At 29.3% G+C, this 14964-nt stretch overlaps 1 long non-coding RNA gene across 1 annotated transcript; it reads right to left on the bottom strand.

Annotated features, from left to right (window-relative positions):
- Positions 1-1714: 1714 nt before the first annotated feature.
- LOC132743265 (uncharacterized) lies at positions 1715-11070 on the bottom strand. Its single transcript, XR_009627550.1, has 2 exons — positions 5631-11070; positions 1715-4818 (listed from the first exon to the last, which is right to left on the bottom strand). It is a non-coding gene; the product is annotated as an uncharacterized LOC132743265 (long non-coding RNA).
- Positions 11071-14964: the final 3894 nt, after the last annotated feature.

Here is a 14964-nt window from a genome sequence, read left to right as displayed (position 1 = left end):
ATGCGATATATGCCGAAACCACATATTACCGACACCAAACCGTGTCTCCATCCACCTTGTATATTTCCATAATTTATTTTAAAAAGCTGCAAATGATGTCATACAAAATAAACCCCATTAAAATTATAATACTAGTTTTATATCCTACCGTAAGCAGTGATTCTTTCCGAAGATACCCGACATCATCACCGTTGTAAAGATATGCTTTGTGAACGGTAATTAGGCCACAAATGCCTGCTAAAACACCCTGAAAGTATAAACTAGTAAGATATACATCCCTTAAAACCGTCAACGTCAGTATTCGACTGACGTTTATCTTCAAGCAGCGAGATAAATTGTTTATCCTAGTCACATACCAGCATATGGACGTGTTCATATCAGTTCAAATCTTTAAAAGTAGCCAACTGTTTTCCATGTAGACTGCATGTTCTATCTATCTTTTAAAGTTTTGCATATTTAATATGCCAGAAAACTGTCTTAACCGAAACCTTTATAATACTTCGGAAACTAAATCGGTCTGAACGGACTAAAACTGAGCCTGCAACCTTTCTTTGGGATTCTTATTTCACTTTATATTTTCGCCACATCAGCGTTGTTTGTGCCGTGTGGAGGCTGTAAAAAGTCGCCCCTTACATTCAGGGATGTCATATTTCCGATTCGGCATCTTTCTTGTTGGGTGGTCCCAGTATCCCTCACTTGAATACTGTTGAATCACCCTTAGGATGTGTGACCTACTTTTTAAAATTGCCTTTTGATGTTATATCTGTGATATGCAGGCTTCATAACCTACAATCTCCTTTTGAAATTCCATTTTATTTAGTTCCGCCCACTGTTTTCTCGTTTAGGGCATGCGCATTATTTTGATTGGGTACCATATGCCGCTTTTCATGGAATGGCACTAACGTGTCACATTGAAGGTTCCATGATAACCGTCATATGAACATATCTGCGGATGTTTCAAAATTCTAAATTTAACCAGTTCATATTAAATGTTGAATACTGCTTAAGCCGGTACTAGAGGACGTGGACGGTAGTTTGCATTTGACAGAACCGTCCATGAACAGGCTCAATCAATCCGAGCCTGCAACATTTTTAGTTTGACGCGTTGGTTTTTTAGGGACTCTTATTTCACTTTATTTTGGCTGAACAAGAAATGTTTCACGTATAATGCGTTCCAGAATAAAAAAGGAAATTCCAGATGTCCTTTTTCCGGGGGTCTACCTCTATGCACTTTTTCAGCAACAAATTTACATGCAGAAAGAGAGAGATGGAGTTAGGGGAATAATTCCCCTATCTTTTAAACCTCTAACGCATTGTACCTGTCCGTTTTGCGGATGATATTCCTCTATCTTTTAATATGGGTTTATTTTTTAAGGATAATGTTGGAAATCGTTGTTCGGAGTTATTTGATGAACACATATACGTATACATAGAAGAATACATGTATGTTATATTTCTTATACTTTTTGAAATGGGTAAGTAATACTGTCAGTAATGCAGTTCATTCTCCGAAATCAGTATGGGTGTTCGCATATGGTATAATTCTGTTCAATACATGCTGCTTTTTTCATTGCATTCCTCATGCGTTAGTATGTTCTTTGCCTGTAATTGTTATTTATGTAGATGAAAAGTTTTATGATATATGGTTTATCCCCGTTTTAATAAAGATGGTATGATCAATGACAAAATGGAGGGTAATAATATAAGGCAAGCATTTGTTTTATTTTGGTGACAATTCGTTACTTTATTTAACATTTTCCATCATGCATCATATTGTTACAGTGAGAATATGTAGTAAATAAAACAAATATTAGAAAAAATATTTAAAAGCTATCAAAAACTGATATTGATATCATATTTTTCAAGCTAGTAATAACATATTATTGTCAATCAGCTATCTGTTTATACAAAATACTTATCCATTTACCTAAAGTGTAATCATTATTTACATTAATTATCACCTTTTTTAGGAAAAAAACTAGCGCAAATATATAATATTTATTATATACTTATAAATGAAATATTGAAAAATATTGATGTAATAAAATGCGTATTTTCATTTTCCGTATTTTAACTATAAAAATCTATTTTTCACAGCAGTGAAACATATTTTCCGTATTTTCACTGGTGTCTTGCCGGACTACTTTCTTTTAAATTCTGCCAGTACACAAAATTTAAGGGAAAGTCTTTCAAATTTTAATGTCAAAAAGAGAAAAATGCATATAATTAACAGAAAATTCAAGTTTTTTCTATAAATACATGATTTATTTTCATCTTGTAGCATGAAAATTACCATATTTCACTCGTGGCTACCGCCACTCATGAAATATTTATTTTCATACCACTCGATGAAAATAAATCATGTATTTATAGAAAAATCTTGAATATCCTCTATTTATTTAGATAATAAATAAAATAATAATGATAACACAAATAAACAAATTATAATAATAATAATGATATTAAAATGAGAAAAAAAATTGTCCGTTATTTTTAGTTTAATATTATACTATTTTTCTCATTTTACTATAGTATCTATGCTTAGAAGTCTTAAATATTGTGCTTTAACAATATAACTGTTATATTTACCGGTATGTGTTTTTCCAAAATACCCATAAATTCAGGAAGGACATAGAAAAGTTGTTTGAAGTGGCAAATAGGTGAAAGATAAGCTCCTTTGCTTTCTAACGTTTAACAAAATGAACAGGCAATTTACTCGTAAAGTACATGTTTTTTTAAAGCAGTTTATATAGCATTTCATGATAGGAAGATTTTTACTTTATCCTTTTTTTAATTATTCATAAATAAATAAAGGGATGAATAGATAAGTAAATATAAGTAAATACATGTATAACTATATGAAAACTAGTAAATAAATAAATGAATAAATAATTAAGTAAATAAATAAATCAATTTATTAATGATGAATAAATAAAATGAAGAAATAAAGATAACATAAATAAATTAAAAAAATCAATTAATAAATAAATTAATTAATTAATTAGTTAAAATAAATAAATACATAAATTATTGATGTAATACAAAGTGCTTGAAAAGTGAAAAAAAAACATCAAATGGTTAAAATGTAGTAAAAAATGCGGTTTATCAATATTAATTGTATATGCGATGATGTGAGTTTGGTGTCATGAAAATCTTTTGTTTTAATGATGAGTAAATATCATAATTATATAACCCGGTTCAGAAAGAAGACAGAGCTCATTCAACCAACGTTTTATTTTAAAAGATTTTATGGTAATATGACACGTCTTCAACTGCTAATAATTTTGAAATAATATTCAAGATTATGCGGACATTTAAAATGTAACTGTTTGTTATCCATGTATGTTCTAAAAGTGACAATTCAATGTTCTTAAATATCTTTACTCAAAGAAATTGTAAAACTTATAAGCTTTCATTCTAGGCTAATCGTACAATCTCTAGTTGTAAAACTGACAGTCGATTTTACATTAATCATTTTAGCTAGAAGTCAATAAATACACTGCCCTGAGAAATGCTAGCACTAATAGTCCATTACGCATTACGCAGACATAATAAAAGTTAAACATTAAATTGATTAATAACACAATTTGTGAGAAGTTCTACACTATCTTCAGGTATTTCATTTAAAAGAATGCGTTTTAAAAATAATATAATAAAATATATATTACTTACTTTATGATAACAATTATGTAACACAAGTTAAACTTAAATAAAAACAAACAAAAGAAACAATATGGATACATAACTGAAAATGAAACTAAACTATTAATTTTATCTAACAACAAAAGTATCTTAAAAATGTTCGGCCGTTTTAAGCCATGCTGCCTTGTTATTACAACTATAGTCCTAAATATATTCAAACGTATGTTCAATGATATGTTTTATTTAACTTGCAATAAAATTTATGCATAGCATAGAAAGAGCTTAAAGTTTCAATTTTCATCATAAAATTTTTTGCATTGTTATTTAAACAAACTAAAAATAAGACAAAGTTGAGGTTACTGAACATTCATCAAATGTAATGATAATAACTAATAAATTATTTATGGAGATTTCTGATCTCATGTCTAATTTCCTAACTGATATCGAAAATCAGAAACAAAAATAAAAATCAATTTGAACATTGAAACATATTTAACATATTAAGAAAAGATGTTTATCAAAGAAAGATATTGGATGTTAAAAGCTAGTATCAAAATTTTAAAAAGGTTAAAGGCACAATATGTCCCAAAATATATCAATCACAAAATTGTTCTATATGGACAATGAGTGCGTACTATTTTTATAAAACGGTAACAAGATACCAAACATAAATGAAACTAACAGCATTTTTGAGGCATGACGTGCCTTTAAGTATTTAATATCAAATATTATGAACAAACAGAAGTTTATGGCACAATATGTATCAGAAATCCATACTTATCAAATATGATAATATTGCGCAATATTATATTACACAAAACTCAAAGCACTGATAAGACATATTATTTATACATTTCCCGGAATTATATTTTTAGCGGAATCAAATACTAGTAACAAGTTTGATTCTTAAAAAAAAGAAAAACAAAAAAACTTTAGTTGAAACATGATGAATTGAGAATACCAAAATCACTTCAGCAACTTCAAAGTTAAATGTTTATGCCTGATGTCTTCAGCGCGCATTCAAAATTATTTGCGTTTGTTCCAATGCATCACTTGTCTTTTATCCGTTTTATCCGTATTTTATGGTTATTCCTTATTTGACGCCTTTTTATATTAATATCCAGTATCATCTTATTGATTGTTTAATGTCAAATCACTGTTTCTTTCTTCTTAAATCTGAAAAATAAAATGAACAATTTCATTGCATTTTTTCTCATTTCTTTAAAGTAATAAAATAAGTCATACATTTATTCAAAAGTTTTAAACGATCAAATTGCTTGACACAAATGAAACACATGACTGTATGTATTTAATTGGAAACTTATCACTCAATAAAGGACTGACAAAATGTACACGTATCACATACTCAATCTGAAATATATTCATTTTTTTACCCTCTGATGTGTGTGTGTGTGATATAGGTCTTAGAAATATATGTGACTTACACTTTAAGCATAACGGGGTTTTCAAGTAGATATCATTTTATTTATTTGATTTATTGCAAGGATTAATACTAATATTTTATTATGTTACTTTTTATTCATGGACAAATGGACGAACGAGTCAAAACAACATTTAAGGATCATTATATGCAAGAATAACAAACATTAACAATTAAAAGCATATGGATATACATGTAATTATTAGAAATAATTTATTAAGTCTTATAACATGCGAAAAATTATTATGCTTGTTAAAGTGTTAAGATTATTTGTGTAAAGTACAATAAATGTAAAATTGTAATAATATAAGGTTCGAGAAGTTGAATTACAACAATTTCAGCTATCGTTATGATTATTTTATTAAAATGCATGGCACACATTTGCATGGCAATGAAAGAGATGTACCTAAGCTAAAACAATAGTTAAGAATCTTAATTAAAATCTTATGGAATAAAGGTAATAATTCTGTGATGTTAATACAAATACAAACAGGAAAATATTAAAATCAATGTATACAAAACATGGAAATGGTGAGTATATAAATACCTGATTAATTAACGAATTCCCAAGCACCACTCGATTACCTCTCGATTACTTCTTCCTTGAAGTTTCAATAGCCATTGTTTGTAATGTTTTGCTTGCTAATTCGAATCATCACTGTCATTAAGTGTTACATTTCGTAGTTTTAGTACACACACTTATACATTTTACATAACACATATGTACTATTCCCCGAGACTATTTTCTATTTGAACCGAAAAAGTCTGGGCCGATTCTCTCTTCTGATGTTGAATAACCCTTCGGTCATACTTCGGTTAAATCTGCCATTATATAAATGCTGAATCTGTTCAAAACATGAAAATACCATAGCACAGTCGTATAATAGAAGATTTTTTGTCGGTCTGTTAGCAATTTTAATCTAAAGGAACTTGGAATAATTAGACAAAATTCTTGTCATTAATTTAGCACAAAAAGCGTGTTTATTTTATCAAGATAATAATGAATTTTAATTATGACATGGTAGAACAACTTTTCGTGTGAGCTATTTATAACTAGGAAATACATTAATAAAAGTGTACACGAAACATCATCTTAAGTTTAACGCCTTTTTATCGAAATACCGGTATTGTGCTTATTTCAAGGAAAAACTGTTTAATTGAATTTTTGTAATTTTCAAAGATCTTAACGTACATAACATAACTTATTGATGAGTACCTGTATAACCTTATTATTTTAATGTCTTGAAATATGCTGAAAAATAAGTATATTTAACAAGATATTAAAAAAATATAAAGGTAATTTTTGGCGTTATCGTGTTACATTACAATAGTGTGCACGTCTTTTGATAATATATTATGGTTTTCAAAATTCGAGTATTAGTCATATGCACCTGCATCTACTACATAAAGAAATATGGCATGTTTTCATATTCAATTATATTAAGTGTATCCCTTTGTCGATTATGCTCTGTATCATTCTGTTTAGCTTTTTCTATAACAACAGAATATTATTTTCACATTGTCGTTTATCTGTTTGCACGAACAGCAGACAAATACGTTTCTCCCACGAACCTTTTTCCTTATCATATCGGCTTCTTATGCAAATATTTCATCAATCAAATAGTGTACAATAAAACCTAGCAATTTTTATGTTTACAGTTTTATGGTGGTTTTTGTACTACTTTAGAAAGATAAAATATTCAGTAAAAGACAAAAAAATCTTCTAACGATAAACGTACATAAAGACATGGGTAAGACGGACTACAATAAATATATGAAATATGTACCGTGTAAAACATTGCAATATTGTTACACATGACATCTATTTGTACAATAAGAAACAGGCGGGTATCTAAATAACGGAGCAATATGTTGTGACAGCTTAATAACCAACGGTCTATAACATATATAAAAAAAATAACTAGTATAAGAATGCGCTTAGTAAACTCATTCTTAGAACATGTCATGATATAATATGTACTTATTGACATATTAAGAATGTGACTGGGCCATCAAATATGAAAATATCGTAATTTGAATGCATACAAACAATAAAAGTTTAACTGCATACATTTACAAAATAATTGTGTAGAAATAAAAATGAATCTTTAATTTACATACCCTGCCACGTTGTTCGATCTCTTTATCAATATTATCATTGAGAAACTCTGGGTTTTGAAAAGCAACAAGCTGTTGCGAAACGCTTAATTTATTCAAGCTTTATAAATATACAATTCCTATTTTTGTTTTTATTTCTTTTTAATTAGTACTTTGTCAATATAATGACGAAAAACACTGTTTATTCTACTTTTCATTTATGTGCGTAATGATGAAAAAGATTAACTAGATACTGGAAACATAACCCTTCTCTATTATTTGTTTGATTACAGACTTATGTCAAAATTATTTTTAATATACACACCGGAAAAAAACACGAACAAAATCATTTAATATTCTGTCAAGACAATTACAAAGTAACAGGAGATGAAAATAACATTTATGTCCAATTTATACAAATTATATCATTTCAGTATTTTGATAGTCAGTTACATTTGTAATGATAATATAATTACATTGAAACTTAATTATTTACGGTTATCGCAAAAGTTTTTTTCAAAATGTTAGATAAGGAATCAAGAAAGTTTAACAAAGAAACAAGGAATAAAGAAACAAGAATTGTATATATGTTTTTCCAAAGATAAACATATTACTAAAAACTCTTTTTAACATTTGTTATTAAGGCACGTGTTTTAATTTAGGATTGATATAAGAACCCTTGGAAGACAATTCTTTTTGATGAATTATGTTTAATGACTAATGTTTGCTTACTTATCATGGTGCTAGCTACCGTTATAAATTTAACGCTGAATAACCGAACGTTAATTTACTTTATACCTGGTATATTCTCAAGTTACTTCTATGATTGCACAACAAATGTCTCATATATCTGTAAATACGGTGTCACGTTATAACAGGCTGCAGTATACGACTAGACATCTAAATTATGAATGTCGCCATCCGTTCTATAATAAAATAACGACATTAATCATATTTACATGTTTCACACGCTATAATGTGCTAAATGCCATTCCAACATTGAAATGTATGTGATTTAATATGTATATTTTGCAAACACCCGTATGTTTTCAAACAACATGCTTATCATCCGGTCAATTTTTATGTTTTCAAAATTAATTTTATCAAATTGATCGGTAAGTTGTGAATACCTTCGGGCACAGCAACATAAAGCAACACAATAAAACTCCGTTGAAAGTATTGATATAATGTTTTGTGGCTTGTAGACTTATTAAAAGTATTTATGTAACTTACATTGTATCTAATCAGCATAAAACAGCCTTAACATAACCCATACAAATTTTAAAACGAAAACGCAATCAAAAACTGTTTATCGATATTGTTTCACATCACGGTTTGACAATATCTTTCAGTAACCAATATTTCTGTTTGTTTATTCCAGAATGTTTCAAAGTATGTTTTAAATAAATTATATATAATATCTGGCAGCCACACTAATAAATGATCCCTTCCAGATTCAGAATTATTCAATCTTAATAATTCGACATATATCAAACTCTCGGGACAAAGAGTGCAGTTTACGTATTTAATTACAGGTCACAGTGTCATAAGTTCAATATTATTTTGAATTGCTCTTAAACTGCAAACTCGCTCAATGCAGATTTTAAGTCAAACTCGGCCTTTCATATTTTGAATTAAAAGAGAATATTTATCTTTTTTTTTGTGGCAAAAAACGTTTTATTTACAATGCAATAAGCTTTGTTTTAATGCAGGACTCCATTCCAATAATAAAACGGTATTGTGCAAAAGCTTGGTTTTGAAGAAAATGCTCCAATCTACTATTATTGAATATTAAACATTATCTGCAAATTATTCATGTGTCATGATCGTGATGGAGAGGTGTATATAAGTTACGCATTTACACTACAAGTATAGAAGACGATGGTGAAATAGAGGAAACAGAATCCCTAAAGTAAGCCCAACACGGCTCGGTTTGATTGAGCCTTTTCATGGACGGTACTGGAAAGTGCAAGTTACCATCCACGCCCCCTAGCACCGGCTTAAGCAGAATTCAACATTTTACATGAACTGGTACACTTTTGAATCAAAGACAAGTTTGGGTCAAAAACAGCCAATGCCTTATTTACACCAGGTCAGAAGAAAAAAATTTATACATTAAAAAAAGATTGTGAAACAGTTAGATTAAATTATTTGACAATAGCGTCTATGACTGGTATCGTTGTAAAACGCCGTGATATTTACAAAAGTCCTAATGCACCGTATCAACCATATACTGCATGTTATTCATTACATGTACACCAAACAATATCACAAAACAACGGTCCTATATGATAAGTTGGCATTCTAGTAGTTAAGATACTTTCACGAGCGGTTGATACTCTTAAAAATGATAAGAATCAATAAATGTGAATAAAGAAACATAATGCTACATGTAATGATCTTTTGAAAATTTCGTAAGTTTTAAGATTTAGGACTCATTGATCGTATTAGTATATAGATATATCTTATAAAACTTCTTTTAAAATATTTGAAAAGCTTGTGCAAATCGTCCTCTGATGAATTACTAAAACTGCGTTAATTGAGGTAATATCTCGTTTTGCTATCTTCATTTAGGCCATTTTGACCCTCTCTTGACCCTTGTTTATACCATACAGCCTATCTTTATTTTACCACTTTTCTGTCGACGATTATTTTCACAAGCATATTTGTTTTAATATAATTGAATAGTCACATTAAAAACAACAGCTTTCATTTTGATTTTGTTGATAGAAATATCAATATTTCTATTCATTTATATCTTTTTTTTATTTCAAAGTAACAAAATATTTGTGCATTATGATTTATACCTTATTTACACGTAAAAAGTTCAACAAAGTATTTTATTTAAACGCGTCTACACTATTATTGACGCGTTTCGCTAAATGCAACTTTAAAGTCTTTCTAATTTGTTGTTTTCCTAGGTGGGTTGTTCCAATATACCTCACTTAAATCATGTTGAATCACCCTTAGTATAAATTGCCTACTTTCTAACTTTGTCTTGTGACAGCTTATCTATGTTAATATTTAGCCTTCATAAACTTACACCCCCCTTAAAAATTCAATTTTATTCAGTCCCGTCCATTGTTGTCTCCTTTAGTGCACAAACACTTTTTACCTGGGCCATATGCCGCTTTTCATGAAATTGCACTTAATTGTCCTATTGAAAGTTCTATGATAAACGGGGGATGTAAGGCTATGAAGGCTGCATAACATAGATAAGCTGTTAAAAAATAAAAATAGAAAGCAGGCAACTTATACTAAGGGTGATTCAACATTATTTAAGTTAGGTATATTGGAACAACCCGACTAAGAAATCAACAAATTAGAAGGACTTTAAAGTACCAAACAAGTGCACTCACAACAATAATGTCGTGCAGGACGACATTCAATAATACCTTAATTAATACGCCACACATCGAATGTTTTAGGCCCGCTGACACAAAGTTAAGTTAGAACCTAGGATGTGTTTTATATTGATTAATGTTTTATGAATTATATCCAACACTGGACTGACAAAACACATTTGCCCTCAATATTTCAAGGCTGCGAAGGATTATCATGTTAAAAAATACACTTTTTATAATCAAATCCAGAATTAGAACGAACTTTAGAAAATACTTTACTAAATAGTTTTGCAACAAGCTTTGCGGATCTCACGGCGTATAGTCGATGTAAATAAAGTCTTTGTTCCCTTAAACATATATTTTTTTGAACGATAAGTACTTTTTGATACGTTTACATCGTAAAAGAGAAGACTGGTAAAACTCACCCTTTCTATTCTTTTATTGAAATATACATGTGTGCAGACCATTTCATAATAATGTAAATCACCATTATATCATCGCCTTTCATTTTTTTGTGATTTAGAAATGTTTTTATAAATTGGATATCATTTTTTATTTGTACATTTATCATGTATATGATTTACCACCACAAAATTCGAAATACATCGAGCGTCAAGAAAATAATCATTACTATGTAAAATATAAAGAAATATTATCTTTTACAGAAGCTGACACATACCACAAATCCGCATATAAATCCACCAAAATAATAGTTATTAAAATGATCTTCTTGTTGCGTCACTATTACGGCACAAACAATTATAGCAACACCTAAAAAATATGCGCTCCAGACATGAACTTCAATTTTTCAATACTCGATTTGAAGGTAGACGTATCTAAAATGTAAAAGAAAAACATTAGATACACGTTCATAAGTCAATAATTGAAGATGAAATTTTCTTAAAGAAACGGGTGGGAGAGAAATGAAAGACTGCTAAATATATGAATCAGAAATTTTATGAAGATGAATATCGATTAAACTTCATAAGATAATAATTCATTCTGAAGTTCTTTAGAGGAAATCAGGCATGTGCTTAATGAAAATATTGTTTTAAAAAGACCACATTCTGATTTGTTCGTGACAGCTTCACACTTGTAGTTAAAATGATCTCATCCCCTATTTTCATATATTTAATATACATTTTGTATTGTTGCATTGGTGTATTTTTAAGCGAAAACATTTGAAACTTGTACATTATGTAATTGTATATTCAAATATTTACCTCAAGTTCGAACAAACCTGGTCTGGTTTTCTTATATATTTAAACTGATCGAAAGTCGAATAACACCGACAGTGTGACTAAAAAAAAAACAACTTATACCATATTATGAACATTGGCGCATGGATTATAAATGTACTGTTTACTTTTCTGTTTACAATGATTGGAATTTCAAACTAAAGTATAACTCCTAGTTCAATAAATCTTCCATAATGATTATCCATTATTTTTTACTTCAATAGTAGATACGTATACAGACACACGCATTTTGAGTAATGCATCGATATTCCATTATGTTCTTTGTAGCATGTATTTAATTGATCTGCCAATTTGGTTTTAAACTCACAGCTAAGTTTTTAACAATTTTCGATAAACTCTTATTATAATGCTGATGATTGATTACTTTTAGTTTATCTAAAAACATAGATTATAATTGACACCCATCCCTTTTTATCCTTAAATTTTCTTGAAATGCAGAGTATATCAGTGATATAAAATTGGTTTTGAGTATGAAAACCTACTAAAGTATTTTGTTACTTGCGTAATAATATTTACATGTAATGGATATTATCAAGTTTCACCAAGAATAGCATAATTTGCAGAATATTGGTGAACTCCAAGAATATATCTTCAAACTTTCATATGCAATTTGTCACAATATAGATTTTTAAATGAGTTTTCAATTACAATAATCATCTTTCTTAACACTACATGGGCAAACATTCACAGGACCCTCAACTTCACATAAATAAAAGAGAATAGGTTTACAGTATGATCGAATATTTTTTTTAAATGTTTTATAATACTTTTCACGCCAACATAATATCTTGTTAGTTTAAAATAAGCTCGATTGGCACGTTTATACAGATCTTATTGACAAACAGTAAATGAACCATTTGAACTGTATACAATACCTAAATATTTATGTTATTTGATGCAAAAGTTTAATATGAACGTAATTATCTTTGTAGATGTCTCTCAGAACATCTAAAAACATATCAATTTATTCTAATATTATTAAACTTGACAACAAGAGTAGATTGTAAAAAGGTATTCAGGTTTATCAAAAGCCCTGGAAAAAAATCTACAAAACAGGTGTTAAGCGATTTTAAATTAGAAGTACAAATATATGATCACTAGTGTGCGTGCCTTTTAGCTGAAAACCTCTTTGTACATTGTGTAAAATATCATTTCCATCCAAATATGTCTGTAGTCTTTTATGTGAATTTGTTAAAGAATAATTCACAAACCTGGAGAAGGCAATCTTTTCCTCTTACAGTAAGCCACAAATACTTAAAAGGGGATTATGGTCCAGTTTTAAAGGTTTTTATGTACGGAGTACGAATGGGTTTTTCCAAATACAGTATTGATTAAATTTAACAGGGTATGTAAACTTTTTTCGGAATGGCTGAAATGCTACTCGTTTGTGTTCATAGCAGGGCAGTGCGATTTTGTAAAGTAGTCCGGTTGACATAACTTCGCCTATTTAGTGTCTACGAAGAAACGACTTGCAATTTAGAGTTTTATCCTTCACTGTTTGGGCTCTGTTTTGGGGTCAGCGAGTAAATACAATCAAAAGTGGTGTGTAAATACTTTTTGTCAGTTTTATACTGCAAATTTGAGGTAGATATTAAGGTAAGTAAATCCGTTATTATTTATGCTATTTTTGTTGGTTATCTTTTATAATATTTTGAATAACGTTAGAATCTTATCATTTAAAATGTTAACTAAATGGGACTATGCCCGTGGCACTTGGACTCTTTTAAAAAAACATGGCAAGAGTTTAGGTCAGGTCATTGCAGACATGATTTTTTAGGATAGGGCCTTGTAGGACCTTATTGCACTTGATTTGTATTTGTCGTGGTCTTCATAGAAAAATTGTTAACTTTTTCAATTTATTAAATTAATCAGTTAATTGTAAAATAAATTAAACACTGGTAAATTCCAGGCTGCAATGTATAAATATTAAACAAGTGATAAAGCAAAAGCTAATTTTACTACAGTATGAAACAAAAATGTAACTAGACACAAGAATATTTTGGCAATCTATTTTCTATAAAATTGTTATAGAAACACATTTGTCAACAGTTACAGTACAGTAGCATTGTCTGTCATATATTACCAATACAATTTATACCCAATATAGATTATTATTTCAAGACTACAGTACTCTACTGTACTGTAGTTGTTGACACATGAGTTTGTATTATAATTTAAAATTGGTAAAAAATGTTTGATATCCCTGTACAGTATGCTGCTTTAGAAATAATACAATAATTAAATAGGCTGCTTTTGAAATACAATAAATAGATCTACTTCCCAAGAAGGTGCCATCATTATATTAATATTGCAATACATTTATTAATGTTACAACATTAATACATTTATAATCCTATCATTTATGTTTGTTTGTTTAGGGTTTTACGTCACATCGACACAGTATAGGTCATATCGCGACGTTCCAGCTTTACTGGTGGAGGAAGACCTCATGTGCCCCTCCGTGCATTATTTCAGGCACGAATCGGCACCTGAGTAGAACCACCGACGTTCCGTAAGCTAGATGGATAGCTTCCTCACATGAAAGAATCCAAAGTCCCTGTCGATATTCAAACCCACAGCGGTGAGGGGCAAGTGGTTTGAAGTCAACGACCTTAACCACTCGGCCCGCCCCTATATAATTTATGTTGTTCCATAATAAATCATATTATATTCCAAGTACTCATGAATACCATTACCACATATTGTACAAGGATATTTCTATCATTTATGATCCAGACTTTTTTGCTAATGAACTATTTTGTGTTTTGTAACTTTAGGTCATCCAACATACCGTTAAGATTCTCAACATAGTTCATTACAGTTTGAAAAGTTTTTGAATTTTAAATAGATAACCATCCACATTTTGGAGCCATATTCTTCAAGTCCACAAGGAAAGGTAAGTTTGGATACCTGTTTAAAAAAGCAGATAATTTACTATAACTGTATACATAATTATGTAAATAATCATCATGAACTGACCATTCTCAACCCTTTTTATCAAATAATGATAATGATAGATTTCCTGAATTGCAGTTGAAAACAAATGTAACTTGATATCAATTTAGCATTTTTAGAGATGATCATGATATCTTAAAAATATTGTTTTAAAATTTAAAAACTCAACAGGCCTACTGTAATAAAATGAACTACATTTTTAGTTTAAATTAAGAAATAATGCTGC

The sequence above is a fragment of the Ruditapes philippinarum genome, unplaced genomic scaffold (assembly GCF_026571515.1).
Source record: "Ruditapes philippinarum isolate M1 unplaced genomic scaffold, ASM2657151v2 ctg15349_1_1_1_1, whole genome shotgun sequence".
Classification (NCBI taxonomy): Eukaryota; Metazoa; Mollusca; class Bivalvia; order Venerida; family Veneridae; genus Ruditapes; species Ruditapes philippinarum.
The sequence above is the reverse complement of the archived record's forward strand: the minus strand, read 5'-3'. Positions and strand labels throughout refer to the sequence as shown.